The 22,543-nt window shown below is 46.5% G+C and overlaps 1 long non-coding RNA gene across 1 annotated transcript in view; it reads left to right on the top strand.

The window, feature by feature from the left end:
- LOC132592356 (uncharacterized) overlaps positions 1-21,932 on the top strand; it is an 82,211-nt gene extending 60,279 nt beyond the window's left edge. The window contains exons 2-3 of the long non-coding RNA XR_009557831.1: positions 15,539-15,652; positions 21,803-21,932. This is a non-coding gene — a long non-coding RNA (uncharacterized LOC132592356). The remainder of the gene's footprint in view (positions 1-15,538; positions 15,653-21,802) is intronic.
- Positions 21,933-22,543: the final 611 nt, after the last annotated feature.

The following is a 22,543-nucleotide window of genomic DNA, read 5'->3' as shown; positions in this document are numbered from 1 at the left end:
CTCTGGGAGGAAGACTTTTCATTGCCTACAGACAGCCACCCAATCTTCAACAACTCCTCACCCACAATAATACAACCACCAGACTTAACATGGACACTGGTAGCAGAGCCTGCAATAAACCCAGATGCCAACTTTGTTGCCACATACACCCGGACAACACCATCACTGGCCCCAACAACATCCAACATACCATCTCAGGACTATTTAATTGCTCATCTTCTAAAGACTGTGTACGCCAACAGTGCCCTTCAGCTCTCTATATTGGACAAACAGGCCAAACCCTACGCCAAAGGATAAATGGACATAAATCTGACATTAGGAATCACAAGACAGAGAAACCAGTAGGAGAACACTTCAATCTCCCAGGACATTCTATACAAGATCTCAAAGTAGCTGTCTTATTACAAAAGTTCCTCTTGGCGTACCTTACCTTTTCCCCTTCCTTTGCGACTCTTGATCCGACAGGAGCAACTCCGCTGGGTGCTCCAAACTCCAGGCAGGCAGCAGGCAGGCAGGCCAGGCCCAAGCATTGCGCCACCGAGCCTTGCCTTAGGGCCGGCCCTGCCTGCTTTCATCCGCACGGATCGAGTAAGAGGCAGGGTGCAGTAGTTTTAAGTGGTTGGCCTATATTGAATGAGAAATCTCCAGCTCACGAGGCAACCGTGAGCCAATCGTTCCACCGGCTAATCTGCAGGGTTGTTGTGAGGGTAAAATGGAAGAAGAGAATCATGTGCGCTTCTTGGAGGAAAAGGTTTTTAAAAATCAACGAATAACTCCGCACCACCTCCTCCCCACTGGGCCTGGTCATCAGTGATGTTGATCCTGCCTTAACATGTCAGAAGGTTCCCTGGGGAGGGTGGGCGTGTGTGTTGCTGGCCACCGCTTCTGCATTCACACACATCCAAGGGCCGGATTTAATTAATTTAACTAAGGGCTCAGAGAGTGCCTCTCGCCACGTGTAGAAATCCTCGCCAAGTGAACAGATCGCAGCGCCCGCCCGGCCCCACCCCCTTTGTATTCGCACGATTGCCAGCTTTACATTCTGAAAGAGCACTTGTATATCTTTTTCGAAGGGGAGCAATAGATAGTAGAAAAGCCCAAGCAGAGGCGGGGGATCCTCTGCAAATGTAGGGAAAGAAAGCGTTGTTACGCACAGGTTAAATTTCCGCCTGCCTTGTCGTTAAGAGGCATAGGGACCAGGGGTAGGTGGCAACCTCTGTGCATTAAGTTCACCTGCGAGGGCAGGTGGTGAACCTTTCACACGTTACTTGAAGGATGGAAATGGCACACAGCGGGGACACCCTTCCCACCACGGTGATCACCCTTTTCTGGATCTCAGCAGTGCTGTATAGTCAGGGAAACAGATCGTGTTCTGTCCCTGCTGTTTTATATTATAAAATGCTCAAGATATTGAGAAATGGGATTCAAGTGGAGATCTCCCGTGCTTTGCAGTGCCAGCTCCTCCGATCGTGACATGCAGTGAGGCGACGGGGGTCTCTCTCTTCCTGCCCTCCTTCCCCTCTCCCCGGTGTGCTGAGTCGTGCCCTGCAGTGCCATCTGGCTCCTTTGCTCCCTGGGCACTGCTCTGCGCGCAGGCTGCGTGTCGGCGAAGCAGAGCATGACTGCTACTGCATCTGCGACGCTTCCAGACGCTTCCCCGGGCCGGCTGGATCATGCCCTGCAGCGCTGCGCTGAGGACTCCTTCCCACGCCCCCCCTCCCCTGGGGGAGGGTGACTCTGCTGGGCGCACACGCACTGCGGCTGTCTGGCGGGTGCTGGGCTGTTGGTTGCTGGGCGCACGCGCACAGTGCGCCTATAGACTGTGCCGGGCGCAGCGAAGTTGTGGCTGGCAGGCGGGTGGGCGCCGTGGGTGCCACGAGGCTGCAGATGGCAGGTGGGCACCGCGGTGCGGCGCCCCTGGCGCCCTGGTGCATTGCGCCACTGAGCCTTGCCCTAGGGCCGGCCCTGGGTCCGCATTTACATGCAGCCGCTGGGAGAAATCATCAGGGGGTTTGGGCTGGGTGTTCATCAGTATGCGGATGATATCCAGCTCTACCTCTCTTTCAAATCAAAACCAGTGAAGGCAGTGAAGGTCCTGTGTGAGTGCCTGGAGGCGGTTGGAGGATGGATGGCGGCTAACAGATTGAGGTTGAATCCTGACAAGACAGAAGTACTGTTCGTGGGGGACAGGAGGCGGGCAGGTGTGGAGGATTCCCTGGTTCTGAATGGGGTAACTCTGCCCCTGAAAGACCAGGTGCGCAGCCTGGGAGTCATTTTGGACTCACAGCTGTCCATGGAGGCGCAGGTCAATTCTGTGTCCAGGGCAGCTGTCTATCAGCTCCATCTGGTACGCAGGCTGAGACCCTACCTACCTGCAGACTGTCTAGCCAGAGTGGTGCATGCTCTAGTTATCTCCTGTTTGGACTACTGCAATGCGCTCTACGTGGGGCTACCTTTGAAGGTGACTCGGAAACTACAACTAATCCAGAATGCGGTAGCTAGACTGGTGACTGGGAGCGGCCGCCGAGACCACACAACACCGGTCTTGAAAGATCTACATTGGCTCCCAGTACGTTTCCGAGCACAATTCAAAGTGTTGGTGCTGACCTTTAAAGCCCTAAACGGCCTCGGTCCAGTATACCTGAAGGAGTGTCTCCACCCCCATCGTTCTGCCCGGACACTGAGGTCCAGCACCGAGGGCCTTCTGGTGGTTCCCTCGTTGCGAGAAGCCAAGTTGCAGGGAACTAGGCAGAGGGCCTTCTCGGTGGTGGCGCCTGCCCTGTGGAACGCCCTCCCAACAGATGTCTTAGACTTTTAGAAGACATCTGAAGGCAGCCCTGTTCAGGGAGGCTTTTAATGTTTAATAGATTATTGTGTTTTATTCTTCTGTTGGAAGCCGCCCAGAGTGGCTGGGGAGACCCGGCCAGATGGGCGGGGTATCAATAATATATTATTATTATTATTATTATTATTATTATTATTATTATTATTATTATTATTATTATCCTCCAGGCTTGCTTGGAGTTGTTCAGCAAGCACCTGCTCAATCACCTTGTCCAAGAATAGAAGATTTGAGACTGGACGATAGTTGGCCATATCGACTGGGTCCAATTTATTTTTTTAAAGAAGCAGTTTAATGACCGCCTCTTTCAGTGGGGCTGGGAAGACTCCCTCACAGAGAAAAGCATTCACCACCCTGCAGAGCCCAGCCCTTCGCTGCTCGCTTTTATTAGCCAGGATGGGCAAGGATCAAGGAGACAGGTGGTTGGTTTCACTCATCCAAGCAGCCAAGTTACCTCCGTGGAGGTAACAGATTGGAATTGCAACTTGATTAGACAGGACTCTAGCACTTCCCCGCCCCGGCCCTGCTCCTCTGCTCTATACCTCTTTCTGAATCTGAGCAACTTTATCTGTAAAAAAAAATTGCAAAATCATTGCAGGGGATCTTGCGGGCCTTATCAGGCCCCGATGGCACAGGTGGTTCCGTTAAATTACGAACCACCTGAAAGAGTCTCCTGCTGCTGTTTTCTGCTGATGCAATAGAGGCAGTGAAGAAGGTCCTCTTTGCCATTGCTATCGCCAGTTGGTTGGCTCGACTTTGAGCTCCAACATGTGTCCGGTCTGATTCAGAATGACTTTTCTACCACCGATGTTCTAGCCATCTCAACAATTGTTTCATTGCCCTCAGCTCCGGTGAAAACCATGGGGCTGTCTGGGCTCCATGCAATCGGAGAGGGTGCTTCGAATCCAGACAGTTTATAGCCCTGGTTAACTCGCATTCCAGCGGGCCACCAGGGAATCAGCTGAAAGGCCATCAGCGTTGGATAAAATATCCCCTATCACTCTCTGGAAACCATTTGGATCCATTAAGTGGTGGGGGCGGACCATCCAATTTGATCCCACCTCCCTGCGGAGGGGAAGGGACGCGGAGAAGTCCAGTTGCACCAAGTGACCTGACCATGGCACTTCTTTTGTTTTAGTTTCATTTAGTGTCAGATCACCCACATCTATAAAGGTAAACACCAGGTCTAAGGCATGTCCATGGCTATGAGTTGGGCCAAACACGGAGGCCATGATTTCCATGAAGTCCTTGTACGTTTGTGTTGGCATGGATGTTAAAATCCCCTAGGACAGCCAAACTAGGTATCTCCAAGAGAACATCCACCCCGACCTGAAGCAGCTCGGCCAGGGAATCCTTGGTGCAGTGGGGAGGTCAGTACACCAAAATGAATCTGCCCCTATTGCCCAACTTCCAGAACATGCACTCAGAAAACTGGGTCTTCGCAATAGGATGCCTGGTGCAAGCGCCATCAGTTCTCTGCTCATTTGTATAATTGATATGATCAGCTACAGCTTCCTTGTTCCCAGAAAAATCCAGCAGGCGCCTTCGCAGGTTCAGCCAGAGCCTGGAAGAGAAACCCTTGTTCACTGGTGTGTTTTTAATACAAAGCACAAGAGTCCCATTTAATTAAATGTGTTAAGGAATATTTACAATACTTAGGAATGATACACAGCGGCTTTTGCATTCATTAAAACACCCACCAGGGTGGAGTTCTCTTGTGCTTGCAGAATAATAAACACTGGGAAAATAACAAGCAGCATTTCCAGGCGAGAGTCTTCCACACCAACAGCCTTTTGGGGAATGAATTATGCAGCTGCTCTGGTGTTTGAAGGATTCTTCCAGTCTCCTTCTGTGGAGGAACTGCCTGCTGTTCCTCAGATCTAAGCGTTAGAAGAAGGGATTATCCAAAGGACAGATGGGGAAAAGGCCACATTTTGCAGTTGGCTAGGGATGGTAAATAGAATTTCCATGATTTGAGATAGAAGGCAGTGCAATGTATATCTGAAAGCAAATTGAAAGCAGAGCGGTCAAACTCCTTTGGAGATATTTCTATTTCCAGGAGCAGAAAGGATGGGCAATTTCAGAACCACTCCGAAAATGGGACTGGCAGGAACGTGTCCTTGAAGTGTGATCATAATACCTCTTGTTTCCCTGGAAGGAGAATGGAGAGATGGGATGGCGGTGGGGATATGAAGATGGCATCTGTAGCTCCACCCACTTTGGCCCCACCCAATATCTTATTCCAATTTCTTCCTGCCACTGGCATAAGGGACTCAGAAAAGAATTTAAAACCTCTGATCAGAAGAAATGGCAAGGGCACTGCAGAAGGAATTTAATTGTCTGCTGTCCTGGGAGAATTGTGTTTGCATGCATGGTTGTTTTTTTAGGAGAATTGTACAGTGGTACCTCGACTTACGAAGATGATCCGTTCCGTGGCCGTCTTCGCAAGTCGAGGTCTTCGGTTGTCGAAGCGCCGCTTCTGTGCATGCGCCGACCACACACGCCACTTTGCACAGGCGCAGAACGGCGAAAAGACTTCCCGGGTTGTCGACTTCCGGGGTTGTCGACTTCGGAAGTCGAAACCTTTGGAAGTCGAAGCGTTCAGTTGTCGAGGTACCACTGTATTTGTATATGAAGTGTAGGTGGGTGCCCACAAGGCAAGACAACAGCAAGAACCTTTATTGAACTACATAACTGAGAAACAGGGGCAAAGCAACTGCTTATTTACTTTTCTGAAAGCCTTGGCCACTCCCATTCCCAACATGATTGGCTAAGGTGCCTAAAAGAAGGTGGAAGGTGCCTAAAGAAGCCAGGCTGGCTATCTAAAGAACTTTTGACTGAGTTAAGATTTAAAAGGGATATGTACAAAAAATGGAAAAGGGGGGAAATCTCCAGAGAGGAATTCAAACATATAGCCAGCACGTGTAGAGACAAAGTCAGAAAAGCTAAAGCACAGAATGAACTCAGGCTCGCCAGAGAGGTTAAAAGCAACAAAAAGGTCTTTTATGGGTATGTCCGTAGCAAAAGGAAAAACAAGGAAACAGTGGGGTCACTCAGAGGAGAAGATGGTGAAATGCAAACAGGGGACAGAGAAAGGGCAGAACTCCTCAATGCCTTCTTTGCCTCAGTCTTCTCCAAGAAAGAAAACAACGCCCGACCTGAAGAATATGGAGCAGATGATTCAGCAGGGGAAACACAGCCCAGAATAAGTAAGGAGGTAGTACAAGAATACTTGGTTAGTTTAGATGTATTCAAGTCTCCAGGGCCAGATGAACTACATCCAAGAGTATTAAAAGAACTGGCAGAGGTGATTTCAGAACCACTGGCAATAATCTTTGAAAATTCCTGGAGAACAGGCGAAGTTCCAGCAGACTGGAGGAGGGCAAATGTTGTCCCTATTTTCAAAAAGGGGGAAAGAGAGGACCCAAACAATTACCAATTACCGCCCAGTCAGCCTGACATCAATACCAGGAAAGATTCTAGAGCAGATCATTAAGCAAACAGTCTGTGAGCACCTAGAAAGAAACTCTGTGATCACTAAAAGTCAGCATGGGTTCCTGAAAAATAAGTCATGTCAGACTAATCTGATCTCATTTTTTGACAGAATTACAAGCCTGGTAGATGAAGGGAACGCTGTGGATGTAGCCTATCTTGATTTCAGCAAGGCCTTTGACAAGGTGCCCCATGATATTCTTGTAAAGAAGCTGGTAAAATGTGGGATAGACAATGCTACCATTCAGTGGATTTGTAACTGGCTGACTGACCAAACCCAAAGGGTGCTCATCAATGGCTCCTCCTCATCCTGGAGAGTAGTGACTAGTGGGGTGCCACAGGGTTCTGTCTTGGGCCCAGTCTTGTTCAACATCTTTATCAATGACTTGGATGATGGGCTTGAGGGAATCCTGAGCAAGTTTGCAGATGACACCAAATTGGGAGGGGTGGCTAACACCCCAGAGGACAGGATCACACTTCAGAATGACCTTAACAGATTAGACAACTGGGCCAAAGCAAACAAGATGAATTTTAACAAGGAGAAATGTAAAGTACTACACTTGGGCAAAAAAAAATGAAAGGCACAAATATAGGATGGGAGACACCTGGCTTGAGAGCAGTACATGTGAAAAGGATCTAGGAGTCTTGGTTGACCACAAACTTGACATGAGTCAGCAGTGTGATGCAGCAGCTAAAAAAGCCTATGCAATTCTGGGCTGCATCAATAGGAGTATAGCATCTAGATCAAGGGAAGTAATAGTACCACTGTATTCTGCTCTGGTCAGACCTCACCTGGAGTACTGTGTCCAGTTCTGGGCACCACAGTTCAAGAAGGATATTGACAAGCTGGAACGTGTCCAGAAGAGGGCAACCAAAATGGTCAAAGGCCTGGAAACGATGCCTTATGAGGAACGGCTTAGGGAGCTGGGTATGTTTAGCCTGGAGAAGAGAAGGTTAAGGGGTGATATGATAGCCATGTTCAAATATATAAAGGATGTCATATAGAGGAGGGAGAAAGATTGTTTTCTGCTGCTCCAGAAAAGCGGACACGGAGCAACGGATTCAAACTACAAGAAAGAAAATTCCACCTAAACATTAGGAAGAACTTCCTGACAGTAAGAGCTGTTCGGCAGTGGAATTTGCTGCCAGAAGTGTGGTGGAGTCTCCTTCTTTGGAGGTCTTTAAGCGGAGGCTTGACAGCCATCTGTCAGGAATGCTTTGATGGTGTTTCCTGCTTAGCAGGGGGTTGGACTGGTTGGCCCTTGTGGTCTCTTCCAACTCTATGATTCTATGATTCTATGGCTGTCTAAACTTCCAAGCTGTGAATCATGACTCAGAATTCAAGGGCCAGTGGTAGAGACCCAAATCCTGAAATGTTCTGTGATTGGACAGCATGCATTGAATCAGAACACAGGAGCTCAGAATCCTTAGTGCAGACTCAAGCTCAGGCAAACACAGACCACTGAATATATAACAGTACTAGCTGGCCCGGCCACGTGTTGCTGTGGTTCTTTCCTGTGATTCCCCCCACCCTTTTTTAATGTGTTGTCTGAAACTGTTGGGCCTTGTTGCTGCAAAAGGCCTGTTTTCAGTTGGTTGCTGTGGAATTTTGTGATGTCATCTGGTGGTGTGGCTTTGGAGGCAGCAGCGTGTGATCTGCCTTCCTATTGGATGCTGCTGGAGTCTTCAGAGCTTCTGCTGGTGATGTATAATTTGTGCGCCACTTTTTTTTGCATTTAATCATTATTTTAGGTGTGAAAGGTGTGGTTTTTTGATGATTTTTTATGCCAGATCCCTCCCTGATGGGCATGGAATGTTGTGCCCAAATTTGTTACATTACGGTTCAGCGGTTACGGAGAAAGGCTGTTACATATGCGTGCACAATACCTACATCAGGGGTCCCCAAACTAAGGCCCGGGGGCCAGATGCGGCCGAATCACCTTCTAAATCCAACCCGTGAACGGTCTGGGAATCAGCATATTTTTACATGAGTAGAATGTGTCATTTTATTTAAATTGCATCTCTGGGTTATTTGTGGGGCATAGGAATTTGTTCATTTTTTTTTTCAAAATATAGTCCGGCCCCCCACAAGGTCTGAGGGACAGTGGAACGGCCCCCTGCTGAAAAAGTTTGCTGACCCCTGACCTACATTTTTATATATGTAGATGGGCAGCATCATTCTAACATTCTGGAGAAGATTATGCCTTGCAGCTTTGAGCCACTGAACTCCCAACAGACAGAAACATGGCAAATGTGAGAAAACACTGAAAGGTCAGAATTTGTTTTGACTTCTTAGGGCAGGCTGCCAACTTTTCAGGTGATGTCCATAGCTGTGCCTTTTGAAGCAACTTGACATGCAGGCCTAAGGTTTATCTCCACGCTGGGAAAAGGCCGACTAAACTAATTTATGTCTGAAAAACAGCAATGATGATGGAACTCAAAACATCAAAAATCTGAAAAGAACCCACCCCACGCCCTGCACCACGCCCAGCCACTCTGGGCGGCTCCCAACAAAATACTAAAATACAGAAATCCATAAAACATTAAAAGCTTCCCTAAACAGGGCTGCCTTGAGATACCTTCTAAAGGTCTGGTAATTGTTGTTCTCTTTGACCTCTGGTGGGAGGGCATTCCACCGGGTGGGTGCCACTACCAAGAAGGCCCTCTGCCTGGTTCCCTGTAACTTGGCTTCTCGCAGTGAGGGAACTGCCAGAAGGCCCATGGCGCTGGATCTCAGTGTCCGGGCAGAATGATGGGGGTGGAGACGCTCCTTCAGGTATACTGGACCGAGGCCGTTTAGGGCTTTAAAGGACAGCACCAACACTTTGAATTGAGCTCAGAAACGTACTGGGAGCCAGTGTAGATCTCTCAGGACCGGTGTTATGTGGTCCCGGCGGCCACTCCCAGTCACCAGTCTAGCTGCTGCTTTCTGGATTAGTTGCAGTTTCCGGGTCACCTTCAAAGGTAGCCCCATGTAGAGGGCATTGCAGTAATCCAAGCGGGAGATAACCAGAGCATGCACCACTCTGGCAAGGCAGCCCGCCGGCAGATAGGGTCTCAGCCTGCGTACCAGATGGAGCTGATAGACAGCTGCCCTGGACACAGAATTAACCTGCGCCTCCATGGACAGCTGTGAGTCCAAAATGACTCCGAGCCTGCGCACCTGGTCCTTCAGTGGCAAAGTTACCCCATTCAGGACCACAAACAGTACATTCACCACCCTGCAGAGCCCATCGCCCAGCCCTTCCTGGCTCGCTTTTACTAGCCAGGATGGGCAAGGATCAAGGAGACAGGTGGTCGGTTTCACTCATCCAAGCAGCCTGTCCACATCCTCGGAGGTAACGGATTGAAATTGATTCCATGCAACTCGACCACACAGAGCTCCAGCACTCTCCCACCCCGGCCCTGCTCCCACGGTGGTGTCTACTTCCTTCCGAATCTGAGCGACTTTATCTGCAAAAAACTTTGCAAAATTGATGCAGGAGATCTTGGGGTCTTTACAAGGCCCCGATTGTGAAGGTGGTTCTGTTAAATTGCGAACCACCTGAAAGAGTCTCCTACTACTATTTTCTGCAGATGCAATAGAGGTGGCGAAGAAAGTCTTCTTCGCTGTCTCCGTCGCCACTTGGTAGGCTCGACGTTGAGCTCTAGCCCGTGTCTGGTCAGATTCAGAGTGAGTTTTCCACCACCGGTGCTCTAGCCGTCTCAATGATTGTTTCATCATCCTCAGCTCCGGGGAAAACCACGGGGTTGTCTGGGCTCCATGCAATCGGAGAGGGCGCTTCAGAGCCAGACAGTCAATAGCCCTGGTTAACTCCATATTCCAACGGGTCACTAGGGAATCAGCTGAAAGGCATCAACATGGGATAAAGCATTCTCTACTGCTCTCTGGAAATCATTTGGATCCATTAAGTGGCGGGGGCGGACCATCCAAATTGGTCCTACCTCCCTGCAGAGGGGAAGGGTCACGGAGATATATGAATTATCATGTGATTTGAAATAACTGTTAGCTATTCTTTGCAATTCACACTTCTTTGAATATTGCCAAGCAGTTGTTGTTGTTGTTGTTTAGTCGTTTAGTCGTGTCCGACTCTTTATGACCCCATAGACCATAGCACGCCAGGCACTCCTGTCTTGCACTGCCTCCCGCAGTTTAGTCAAACTCATGTTCGTAGCTGTCGACCACAGCAAACTATGGCAAGTTCTTAAATAAATGGGAGTGCCTGATCACCTCATCTGTCTCCTGAGAAATCTCTATGTGGGACAAGAAGCTACAGTTAGAACTGGATATGGAACAACTGATTGGTTCAAAATTGGGAAAGGAGTACGACAAGGTTGTATATTGTCTCCCTGCTTATTTAACTTATATGCAGAATTCATAATGCGAAAGGCTGGACTAGATGAATCCCAAGCCGGAATTAAGATTGCCGGAAGAAATATCAACAACCTCAGATATGCAGATGACACAACCTTGATGGCAGAAAGTGAGGGGGAATTAAAGAACCTTTTAATGAGGGTGAAAGAGGAGAGCGCAAAATATGGTCTGAAGCTCAACATCAAAAAAAACCAAGATCATGGCCACTGGTCCCATCACCTCCTGGCAAATAGAAGGGGAAGAAATGGAGGCAGTGAGAGATTTTACTTTCTTGGGCTCCTTGATCACTGCCAAGCAGTTAGCCAACCAAAAAATGGAGGCATTAATTAGGATAGGAGCGGGGACCCTTTTATCATCCTAAGGGGAGCATTCCATTCTGAGCAACCTTCCAAGAGCCAACTGCCAGTGGTGACCAGGCTCAGAGGATAAAAGTGGGTGGAGTCCAGCCATGCAGAAGCCAACGGTTTCTACACTCACCTCCCCATCCAGACAAGCAAGAGGTATTTTCACAGTTCTCACTGGCTTCCAATTTACAAAGCAAGAACCTTTTCTAGCCCAATGGTTGCATTCCCTTTACAGTATTTGGCATCTGTTCACTCCCATGCCTGCGCATCTCGGACTCAAGCAGTACTGTCAAATTTCCTTTGCTGCCCACAGGCATACAGAGTGACACTGGAGTTCTTCAGGAACTAGGGCAGAGGTGACCTACCTGTGGCCTTGCAGATGTTGTGTGGTTCCAGCACCCATCAATCCCAGGCAGCGCAGATGGTAATAAATGGTGGGAATAGTGTTCCAGCAAGATATGGAAGACCACAAGGGCAAGGAAATTGTGACTTTCCAGATGTTATTGACCTACAGTTTCCATGAATCCCAGTCTGCAGGGCTGACAGGCATTGCAATCTAGCATCATCGGGAGGGCATGAGGGCAAAGCACATTTTACGGCTGGTGAAGAAGAAGAAGAAGGAGGAGGAGGAGGAGAAGGAGGAGGAGGAGGAGGCTTTCCAAGAGACAGGAACCCAGTCATTTTCTTCAAGGCAACCTTTAACGTTCTATGGTCCTCTATCTTCCTTCCCATCAACTGGTGTTAAAAGTAGCTTTTTCTTTAGTTTATTGATTTGTTTATTATCTAAGCTGCTCCAGTTTTTGATTTATATTTCTTTCCTTTTCCTTTTTTGAAATAGTTTTTATTTGATTTTACAAGTGTGGAGTTATAACAATACAAAATACATCTCCATATAGAGATTTCTCCAAATTTCCAGACTTCTCATACGATGAGTTATAGTGAAAGTGTCAAGCACACCTCTTCCACATAGTGATTAAACTAGATTAAATAGTGATTAAACTGGAGCCAAAATAAAATTCAGGGATGGATACTACCGGTAGGACAGCATTCATCAACCTGGTGCCCTCCAGATGTTTTACGTAGACTACAACTCCATTGAGTCCCAACCAGCTACAACTCCCATCAGCCACAGTCTCAACCACCACGGAAGGGTGAAGCTGAAAAGAGCCTTAAAAGAGCATGCTTTATACTGTACCCTGATGTAAAGGTTGTAAAGTAGGGGGAGGATGTGTGAGGGTGTGGAAGTTTCACCCTTTGAGAGTCAACTGTGCCTCTCCTAAATTTGCTTTAAAACAAATCCCACAAGGTGTGTTGGGGGCAGGGGGAGATGTGTTATATCTCCCAGAGACAAAAACCGTGGTGTGATTCAACTGAATCTGCTTCTTATCTGGTTGAACATGGCTAATTAACACAAGACAATTTGTTAACGTTTATAAGGAGCAGAGAGAGAGAGAGAGAGAGAGAGAGAGAGAGAGAGAGAGAGAGAGAGAGAGAGAGAGAGAGAGAGAGAGAGAGGAGTAAGTGCAAACTTGCATTTGTTATATTTCACAAGCAAGAATTTGTTGCAATTAACTGTGGAGGCAGTCTGCTGCAGAATGAGAGGTTTTGGCAAGTCAGAAGCAAGGGCAAGCTCCCCTTTCTGGATGGGAGCTTTTCCAGAATCAGGGCAGCGGAATTCAAACCGGGACTGTATAATACCAGATGGCTGAGAGAAGACCCACTGAAATTAATGGAAAGGAAATAATCTCTGTTGATTCCAATGATTCTACCACTTTGCAGAATTGCTTTTCTGTGTCAGGTATCGTTTCCAACCTTGAAATGGCTCTAGATTTGTGGAGTCTGCAAAACTTTGACCAGGCTGCCAAGAGAGGTGCTGCTGCTGCTGCCAGTTTGTGATGTGCTGTAAGCATCCTCAGTAAAGACTGGATTCCAGTTAGAAGTTTAGGTCTGTCAAGGAAAATTGGCTTGTACTCTGTGTGGCACATACTCTACATAGGAACCAGATTCCTCTAAAATGAAGCTTGAAGGGGGATTTAGGTTGCCTGAACATAGATATACACTTCATATTGGGCTAAATCCATCTAGTTCAGTATTATCTCCACACACTGCCAGCAGGTCTCCAGCATTTCAAAAAGGGAAATTCTGGAGATGCGAGGGACTTAACCCTGGACCCTCTCCTGAAGATTTGCCACTGCCAAACGGTCAGGCAAGTTGTTGTGTCGCTGCAAACAATGAGACTTCCGCTCTCTATATTGGACAAACAGGCCAAACCCTGCGCCAAAGGATAAATGGACATAAATCTGACATCAGGAACCACAAGACAGAGAAACCAGTAGGAGAACACTTCATTCTCCCAGGACATTCTATATAAGATCTCAAAGTAGCTGTTTTATTACAGAAAAATTTCAGAAACAGACAAGAAAGAGAAGTTGCTGAATTGCAACTCATTACCAAGCTTAAAACCATGGAGAGACCTGGTCTGGTCTGAATAAGGACACTGGATTCTTATCTCATTATACATGATCAAGCTTTCTTTAGCACCTCAGCCCTTGCTTTTTCCTGCAAGACCAATTGCAGTCGTTAACCATTGTTAACAGTCATCAATAGGTTTACCACTCCTATCAGCCAATCACCCATTCCCACCACCCTTCTGACTATACATAAGGGTCTGGTGACTTCTGTTTCAGTGTATCTGAAGAGGTGTGCATGCACACCAAAGCTCATACCTATGACAAACTTAGTTGGTCTCTAAGGTGCTACTGGAAGGAATTTTTTATTTTGTTTTGACTGCATCAGACCAACATAGCTACCTACCTGTAACTAGGGCTATGAGTGTCTATCTTAGCAAGCTTATTTTCTCCTCCATCTCAGTGCATTTTCATTTCATGCTATGTATTTTGAGATTATATGTCTGAGGAGCAGGCACTGCCTTGTTCAGCCTCTTTTATTTTTATTTTTTGGTTGAAAGGCATGGTAAGAATACTATAAACAAATGAAGGAACAGCAACCACAGTATTTTGATACTTTAATTTAACATTGGCCTAATTACAATTTTCCAATCCTGTGAAATTAGGTCATTTTTGTAACCCCTTTAAAGGTCCCAACTGAAAGTTGATGAACAATTATGCAGTTGAATCAAGCCCAAGTAGCTGCCTGAAGTTATAAGCAAAATTCCAAAGAAGGTGGCATTCAGATCTAGGTTTCTTACCAAAGCAGCCACACCTTCTCAAAATCTCATTACAAAAGGTGCTCCCCTTCCCTCCTGCAATGCACATGCAAATCTGATGTAATACTGTGCCCTTTAGGTGGGAGCTTGATGCATTCCCTCTTTGTGGGTGAGCTATAAGGGATTATTCTAATATACATGTATAAAATCCAATGCACACAGGTCCAGGTTATGCAGTCAATTCATGGATTTTAGCTTGTATTCTCTGGGCTGTTGAAGTCATTGTCCATACACCTGTTTAAACTGTGGGCTTCTACTGTTGTTTAATGCTCTATCAGAACAAACGTTAATAGGCTTTTCTGCAGATTGATTCCCCCCCCCCGCATTTTCTTGGAATGGGACAAACCCATTATGTCCACAGGTGGATGTCTGACAAGAAGGCATAAACTGCTTCCCCCACCTGCAAAAATGTGTTTGAAAGGGACTGGGGAAAAGTATGACCATCTATAGTAATCCACTGTTGTTCTTTGGGCTGAGCTCTTTGCAGTTAATAGGAATCACCATCACAATGCTATCAATACAGCAGTTATTGTGCTTACTCAGCTGAGAACCCACCCAGGATGCTCGGATTTTTTTTAATCTTGCCCTCTCACTCGTCTTTTGGTCCTACGCTGTAGCATGAGATCATGAGACTGAAAAACATGTGCCTTTCTGTCTGGCACTCTGGTGTAAGATTGAAAAATGAGTGCCTTTTGGTTCTGTGCTCTGGTGCAAACTTCCTGTCTTGCACAAGAGCTTGACACACACACACAATGAGACATTCCGGGATCATCATCATCACCACCAAATAATCAAATCAGAAGCCAAGGTACTGACCCACAGGCCCAGGCTCTTTATGTGAGCCTCTGAACTCTCCCTAGGCCACCAGACCCCAAACCACCCATCTTGGTACACTCAAGTGCTTTGGCCTTGATGGAATATGCTCTTGCTTGCTTAGATGTGGTATAGAGAGATGTGCATTGTAAATAAACCTCTGGCTTTTGTGTGGCTGGACTGTACCCAGGGCCGTCTCGAGCAGGTCGGGCGCCCTGGCGCTGAGGCGCAGAGATCACTCCGGCGCCCCCGCCCTTGAAGCACGTAGTATGGCTTCCGCACGGCTTTGCGGCGCAGCGCCCCTGGAAGGGGCTCAGGGATTCATCCAGACTGAGCCCCCCTCCTAACCTACAACATCATGTAGAAACTAGCCTACTGTAGGTATGATGCACACAGACCTGTGTGTGAATAGGCTCCATTTTCATGATTTTTCTTAAAAAATGTAGGGTGAATACCAGCTTGGATCCACACTTGTGTGTGAACTGACCCTGAATCACATGTTATCCGTACAAGTTGAGATGCACCTGCTCCCCTGCCCTGCACACAGGATTCATGGCCAGGTAAGTGTCTGAATCAGCTGTAAGTTGGGAGCACAAACAGCTTTATTGCCATTTAAATATTTAGTGAACATATCTCAGCAGGTTGTAGATAGCTCCCTCTCTAAGACAGCAACAGATGGAGACAGTAAATAATTCACCACCCAGAACAGTTGCTGGCCGAAACCATGCAGATGCAGTGGGGGCTGAAAATAAATCCTTGAAAACTGTTATGTATGTCACTTCCTCATCTGAGCAATATATTCCAGGAGTTTTTTTTAAAGGTACATCAAAGATAATTACCTAATAGAGGAGGAATGGCTTAGGGAGCTGGGTATGTTTTTTTTGCCCATTTCTCCTTGTTAAAATTCATCTTGTTTGCTTTGGCCCAGTTGTCTAATCTGTTAAGGTCATTTTGAAGTGTGATCCTGTCCTCTGGGGGTATTAGCCACCCCTCCCAATTTGGTGTCATCTGCAAACTTGCTCAGGATGCCCTCAAGCCCATCATCCAAGTCATTGATAAAGATGTTGAATAAGACTGGGCCCAAGACAGAACCCTGTGGCACCCCACTAGTCACTACTCTCCAGGATGAGGAGGAGTCATTGATGAGCACCCTTTGGGTTCGGTCAGTCAGCCAGTTAGAAATCCACTGAATGGTAGCATTGTCTAGCCCACATTTTACCAGCTTCTTTACAAGAATATCATGGGGCACCTTGTCAAAGGTCTTGCTGAAATCAAGATAGGCTGCATCCACAGCGTTCCCTTCATCTACCAGGCTTGTAATTCTGTCAAAAAACGAGATCAGATTAGTCTGACATGACTTATTTTTCAGAAACCCATGCTGACTTTTAGTGATCACAGCGTTCCTTTCTAGGTGCTCACAGACCGTTTGCTTAATGATCTGCTCTAGAATCTTTCCTGGTATTGATGTCAGGCTGACTGGGCGGTAATTGTTTGGGTCCTCTCTTTCCCCCCTTTTGAATATAGGGACAACATTTGCCCTCCTCCAGTCTGCTGGGACTTCGCCTGTTCTCCAGGAATTCTCAAAGATTATTGCCAGTGGTTCTGAAATCACCTCTGCCAGTTCTTTTAATACTCTTGGATGTAGTTCATCTGGCCCTGGAGACTTGAATACATCTAAACTAGCCAAGTATTATTGTACTACCTCCTTGCTTATTCTGGGCTGTGTTTCCCCTGCTGAATGATCAGCTCCATATTCTTCAGGTCGGGAATTGTTTTCTTTTTTGGAGAAGACTGAGGCAAAAAGGCATTGAGGAGTTCTGCCCTTTCTCTGTCCCCTGTTTGCATTTCACCATCTTCTCCTCTGAGTGACCCCACTGTTTCCTTGTTCTTCCTTTTGCTACGGACATACCCATAAAAGTCCTTTTTGTTGCTTTTAACCTCTCTGGCGAGCCTGAGTTCATTCTGTGCTTTAGCTTTTCTGACTTTGTCTCTACATGTGCTGGCTATATGTTTGAATTCCTCTCTGGTGATTTCCCCCCTTTTCCATTTTTTGTACATATCCCTTTTAAATCTTAACTCAGTTAAATGTTCTTTAGATAGCCACCCTGGCTTCTTTAGGCACCTTCCATGTTTCCGTCTCATTGGTATTGCCTGAAGTTGTGCTTTTAATATCTCTCTTTTAACAAACTCCCAACCATCATGAACTCCCTTCCCTTTTAGTATTTCTGTCCATGGGATCTCACCCAGCGCTTCCCTAAGTTTTCTGAAGTCGGCTTTCTTAAAGTCTAGGATTTGAGTCTTAGTATGCTTGGTTGCTCCTTTCCGCTGAACAATAAACTCCAGAAGAGCATGATCACTCCCACCTAATGATCCTGCCACTTCTACCCCACTAACCAGGTCATCACTATTGGTTAGGACCAGATCTAAAATGGCTGATCCTCTAAAATGGCTGATCCATTGGACTTTCCTTTCACTTCCAGGCCCATCCGCAACTGAGCATCCTTTTGGCTTTGTCCGACCCACTTCATCAGCTCTGGATCTACTTGTTCTTGTCCTCCGCTCTTCCTCAGTACCATGTTGGACCATGTTGGATGCCTTCTGACCTGAGGGGCTCATCTTCCATTGTCATGACTTTTATATGCCTGTTGTTATTGGCCATGGAGTTTTCTTGGCAGGGATACTGGAGTGGGTTGCCGGTTCCTTCTCCAGGTGCATCACATTTAGTCTAAACTCTCGGCTATGACCTGTCTGTCTTGGGTGGCCCTGCATGGCATAGCTCATAGCTTCTCTGAGTTGTTCAAGCCCCTTCACCATGACAAGGCAGTGATCCATGAAGGGGACCCTGGCCTTACCCCAACCAAAAAGCATACAAGCATTGGAGAAACAGGTGGCCTACAACAGAAATTTGAGCATGTGACGTCTCCTGTTTGTCCAGATACCTGATAATGCTGCTGATTGTCTTTTCCTGGCCCGTCTGGGCCATTCTTTTGAAATAGACATATCCTAGTAGTAACAGGCCTATCACATTCATGTGAGAAGTTTAGAAGGATTTGCTAGTGAAAGGAATTTAGGCAGTCTATTGGGTATGGTTTTTCCAAGATACTTCTACTGCAGAGGAAATATTTGGGTCTGTCATATGCCCGTTTTTTCCAGGACATGTCCACTTTTTCATGGGTATGTAAAATGAGAGTCGTCATAGTGATCCATAGTTGAAAGTAGAAGTTGGCAAATGTGTCCTCTTTTTTATGGCAACCCTACTTAAGAGAGTCAGGACGGTTTCTGGATTGTTCTGTGAACTCAATATAAAGTGTATTTTTTCTATGCAAACCATCAATCAACTCCTCCCCCACCCCACCCCTCCTGTCGGTGCCTGCTCAGCGATGTTTTGCTCCCTTTTTCAAAAAGCGAAACACCTCTACCTGAAAGATCAGTCTGTGCATGGCTGCTTTATGCCACCACCCCCTCCTTCCCTGCAATGCTTCCCTGGAGCAGCTGGGATGGGAGAGATACAGAAAAAAAAATGAAAGGGAAGCATAGCTGTCCCTCTTTCTAGGCATCCTTAAAAGCAGATAAATTGTTGAGAGAGTTGATATTTTTTGGTGGAGTTGTAGGGGTTAGCTAAGGGAGACTTCAGATCCTGCCTCTCCACATTACTTGGTCAATTATGCAGGACTGTGCACATATATTTAGGAGTTAGATCCATTAAAACCAGTGATCCTTACTGCCTGGTATGCAGAGGGCTTCCCAGAAATAAGTCCCATTGAGCTCAGTCAGTCCCAGTTAAGTTAAACTTCCATGTTTTCAAATAAATGGTTGAGAGTGCAGATATATTTCTGTGGTCAGATAGGGGTTAGAGAGTTCAAACGCTGCCTCACCACATTGCAATGAAATATATGCATATCTACTCAGAAGTCATTCCCACCCAAGTTCAGTTGGATGTGCCTCAAGGTAAATGGGAATAGGATTGCAGTCTTAAACTGTAATCCCAGGGGCGTAGCCAGGATCAAAACCAGGGGGGGGGCAAGCCATGGTCGTTCAGGGGCGGGGCCAAGGCATGGAAGGGGCCACAAAGTGGGAATGTGGGTGGGGCTACAGGGCCAGTGGGCCCGAGGACATTGTGGCGGCGGCAGCGGCCACCTTGTGCTTCTGGGGCTGGCAGTGTTGGCGGCTACCCTGCTTGGCTGGAGAGGACGGGAGGGTCGGGCAGGCGAGAGGGGGTGGCAGGGCGGGCGAGGGTGAGGCAAGGCACGGCCGCAGCCACGACGGCTCCGAGGCGTTGCTGCATATCAGCATAATATTTCAACCATGTCGTGGATTCAAGCCCCACCTTAGGAAAAAATTCCTGCATTGCAGGGGGTTGGACTAGATGACCCTTGTGGTCCCTTCCGACTACAATTCTATGATTCTATTGATATATTACCATAGCATATGCATCATTCTGCTTTCTTGAATTGCCCTACTCCTAGGCATAGCAGCCAACTCCTAGAGGCCTAGGTGCCTCCCCCCCCCAATTACTGGTAAATACCGTATTTGAAAGAGTCATCCCCCCATGTTGATGGGCTTTCTATGTGGGGCTTATTTGCCCCCCCCAGTATTTTATTAAGGATGGAAGAGGGAGGGAAGGAAGGAAGAAATAGAGAGAGGGATAACTCATATTTGTGGGTGCCTCTGGGTGACGCTGTGATGCTGGAACTCTGCATGTACAGGAGCCTTGTAAGCAGCTTTCTCTCTGCTTGATTTACAGCAGGCACGTCCAACAGGTAGATTGTGATCTACCAGTAGATCACTGGATGTCTGTGGTAGATCACTGGTAGGTCATTGGCACCCCTAAAAAAAGCTCACCCAAAATTTTCCTCCTCCCTAAAAAAAGTTGAACTATGACCTGAAGCCCTAAACAAAAATGGGCCTCCCTCCCTCCTAAAAGAAGCTCAACAAGTTTGACCTAAACCCCCCAAAACAGGGCTTCCCTTCCTTAAAAAAACTCAACAGCTTTGACCTGAACCCCCCACAAGGGGGTAGAACACTCCCAGTTTTAAACTGTGAGTAGATCAGAGTCTCTTGGGAGGTGGCCACCCCTGATTTACAGTATACAGATGCAGGAGGAGGGGCAGACTGGAACACCAATGCTTTTTATAAACATCACTGTGTCTGTCAAAGCTACAGCCCCCCTTTCTTATTCACTTCCTTTTAGCCTTGCAGAGCCACCTTAGTCAAATTGAATCCTCTGCACCCTCATTAAATCGCCAATAGAACTCTTAATGCGATTCCTGAATGCTCATTAACAACTCCCACTGAAGAACAAAAGGGTGAAGTGGTCAGCTATCGAAACTTGCCTGGGGATATCTGCTCCATTGTCTCAACTGCTTAACTACTGGTAGCCACTTTGCTTTATTTATTTGATGTGTTTTTGTTACAGCTGTGTTCCCCCCCCCCCCAGCAAGCGGAGACTTAGCTGCTCTTGCTAAAGCAAAGCCCTTTCCACTTCAGTTTTTGGAGGGGAAAAGTGCTGGTTATGGTCTGTAAAACACATTAATTTTTTGCTTCTAGGGGGGGCAGTTGCCCCCTCCTGCCCCCCTGCCTACACCCATGTGTGATCCCAACCCCATTTAACTGTGAGTAAACCCCATTGAATTAAATGGGACTGACCTTTGAGTAGCCATTGTTAGGATTTATATATTTATATAGAGTATTTGTACCCTGCTCTTTAGCCAAAGAGGTTCCCATACAATAAATTAAAAAAATATAGTCCCTTCCTGCACACAAAATCAAACTCTGGCCCCAATTCTTAAACAGCTGTATTTATAATGACCTGCTGGTACAATTCAGAGGTAGGATGCATAGGGTATAGGGTGACATTAACTAGTACGGGGTGGTTCTATCATTAGGCAGATAGGCTTGAAGCTGATCTATCTTATTGCAGAGGATGCAAGCCTAGGTTATAACTCCTGCTATTTCCATAAATTATATTTTTACTAGAGGCTTATGTGAATTGCTGAAACAGGCACACTGCCTAAAATGTATATACAAATATATGTATATATTGCCATTTCTAGGGCAATTTACTGTTTGCTTTGAGCCTTAATTTAAATCTCTGAATAGCTATTCTAAAGTTCAGTTTACATTGCTAGACATCATGCGAGAGGAGTTTTTCAAAACTATAATTAATCAAGAGTTATCTCAGATCCACTATGAGTCAAGCTCGGCACTCTGGCTTAGCCATCTTGTCAATTGAAAACAAAGTAGCGAAAGGAACTGATTTTGATGATGTGATTTCAAAATTTGCAGAGAACAAAGTTAGGGGGAAATGGTTTTAAGTGCTTATGCTCACAATGTTAAGAAAAGAAACCAGAAAATAACACTTGCAACTGTACGTATCTTATTTTTCCTTCTTTTAATAATTTCAATGTGGGTGGGTGTGACAAAAACTTTTTTCGCACCGGGTACCTCTGACCCTGCTATGCCACTGGTGACACACCTACACACTGCAGCTGACACATGGCGTGACACACAGTTTGGAAAGCTCTGCCCTAGATTATAAATGATGCTGTTGGAAATACATTCCATCTCTTTGATGCTCACTTTGGTGCTACGGCAAAGGAATCCCATTTCCCTACCCCAGTTATACCACTGTGGGACAGAAAAGTGTTCTTTTTACCCTCCCTTTTGGGTCAGTAATCAATGCTAATAGTTTATTGGTTTTTATTCCACAGACTAGACTAACATCTTGCCTGGATCATCCAAAGGAATCTCCCTTGTCTTTTCCTAGCAGGAAGATGATATTGCCAAAAGAGAAGAAGAATCATAGTCATAGAGTTGGAAGAGACCACAAGGGCCATCCAGTCCAACCCCCTGCCGAGCAGGAAGCAGGAAGAATGTGTGGCCAGATACTTGGACTGCGATCATTGGCCAGTTCAGTCCACGCCTGGCAAATTGCTAGCAATCGCCAGAAGGGGAGATCAAACTAAATTTTCACATTCATTTGAATTTATGGAGTGTGCTTTTTAAAGGTCAGGAGTTGCTAATTAAGTGGATGCAGCAGGAAACTGACAAAGATGAACTGCTTAAAATAGTCACTAAAGAGAAATTAATCATTGGAGGGAAGCAACATCATAATATATAACAGAGTGGAGTTACTTTCATCTACTGTGGCCGCGGAGTTCTCTGTCTTCCTAGCGGCAAGACGTGGGTGGCTAATAAGAGGGAGTTATTATTTCTGCTAAGCTATGAAGGCAAAAACTTCTTTGTGGAGTTTGGGGCCAAATTTACCTGCCAGGAGCCCCCGAAAAGAGACACAGATTTATTGGATGGGTCCACATTTTTAAGCAAACCAGTTGGATTTGCACATCCCAAAATAACATTCAGCATGGAACGGAGATGGGATGTGCAAATTTCTGTTTCTCTAAGCTCGTTTTTTTCAATCTTCCTTTCTTCACATTTCAACATCAGTTTCT

The sequence above is a fragment of the Zootoca vivipara genome, chromosome 6 (genome assembly GCF_963506605.1).
Source record: "Zootoca vivipara chromosome 6, rZooViv1.1, whole genome shotgun sequence".
In the NCBI taxonomy this organism is placed as follows: Eukaryota; Metazoa; Chordata; class Lepidosauria; order Squamata; family Lacertidae; genus Zootoca; species Zootoca vivipara.
This window is presented reverse-complemented; position numbering and strand designations above follow the sequence as displayed.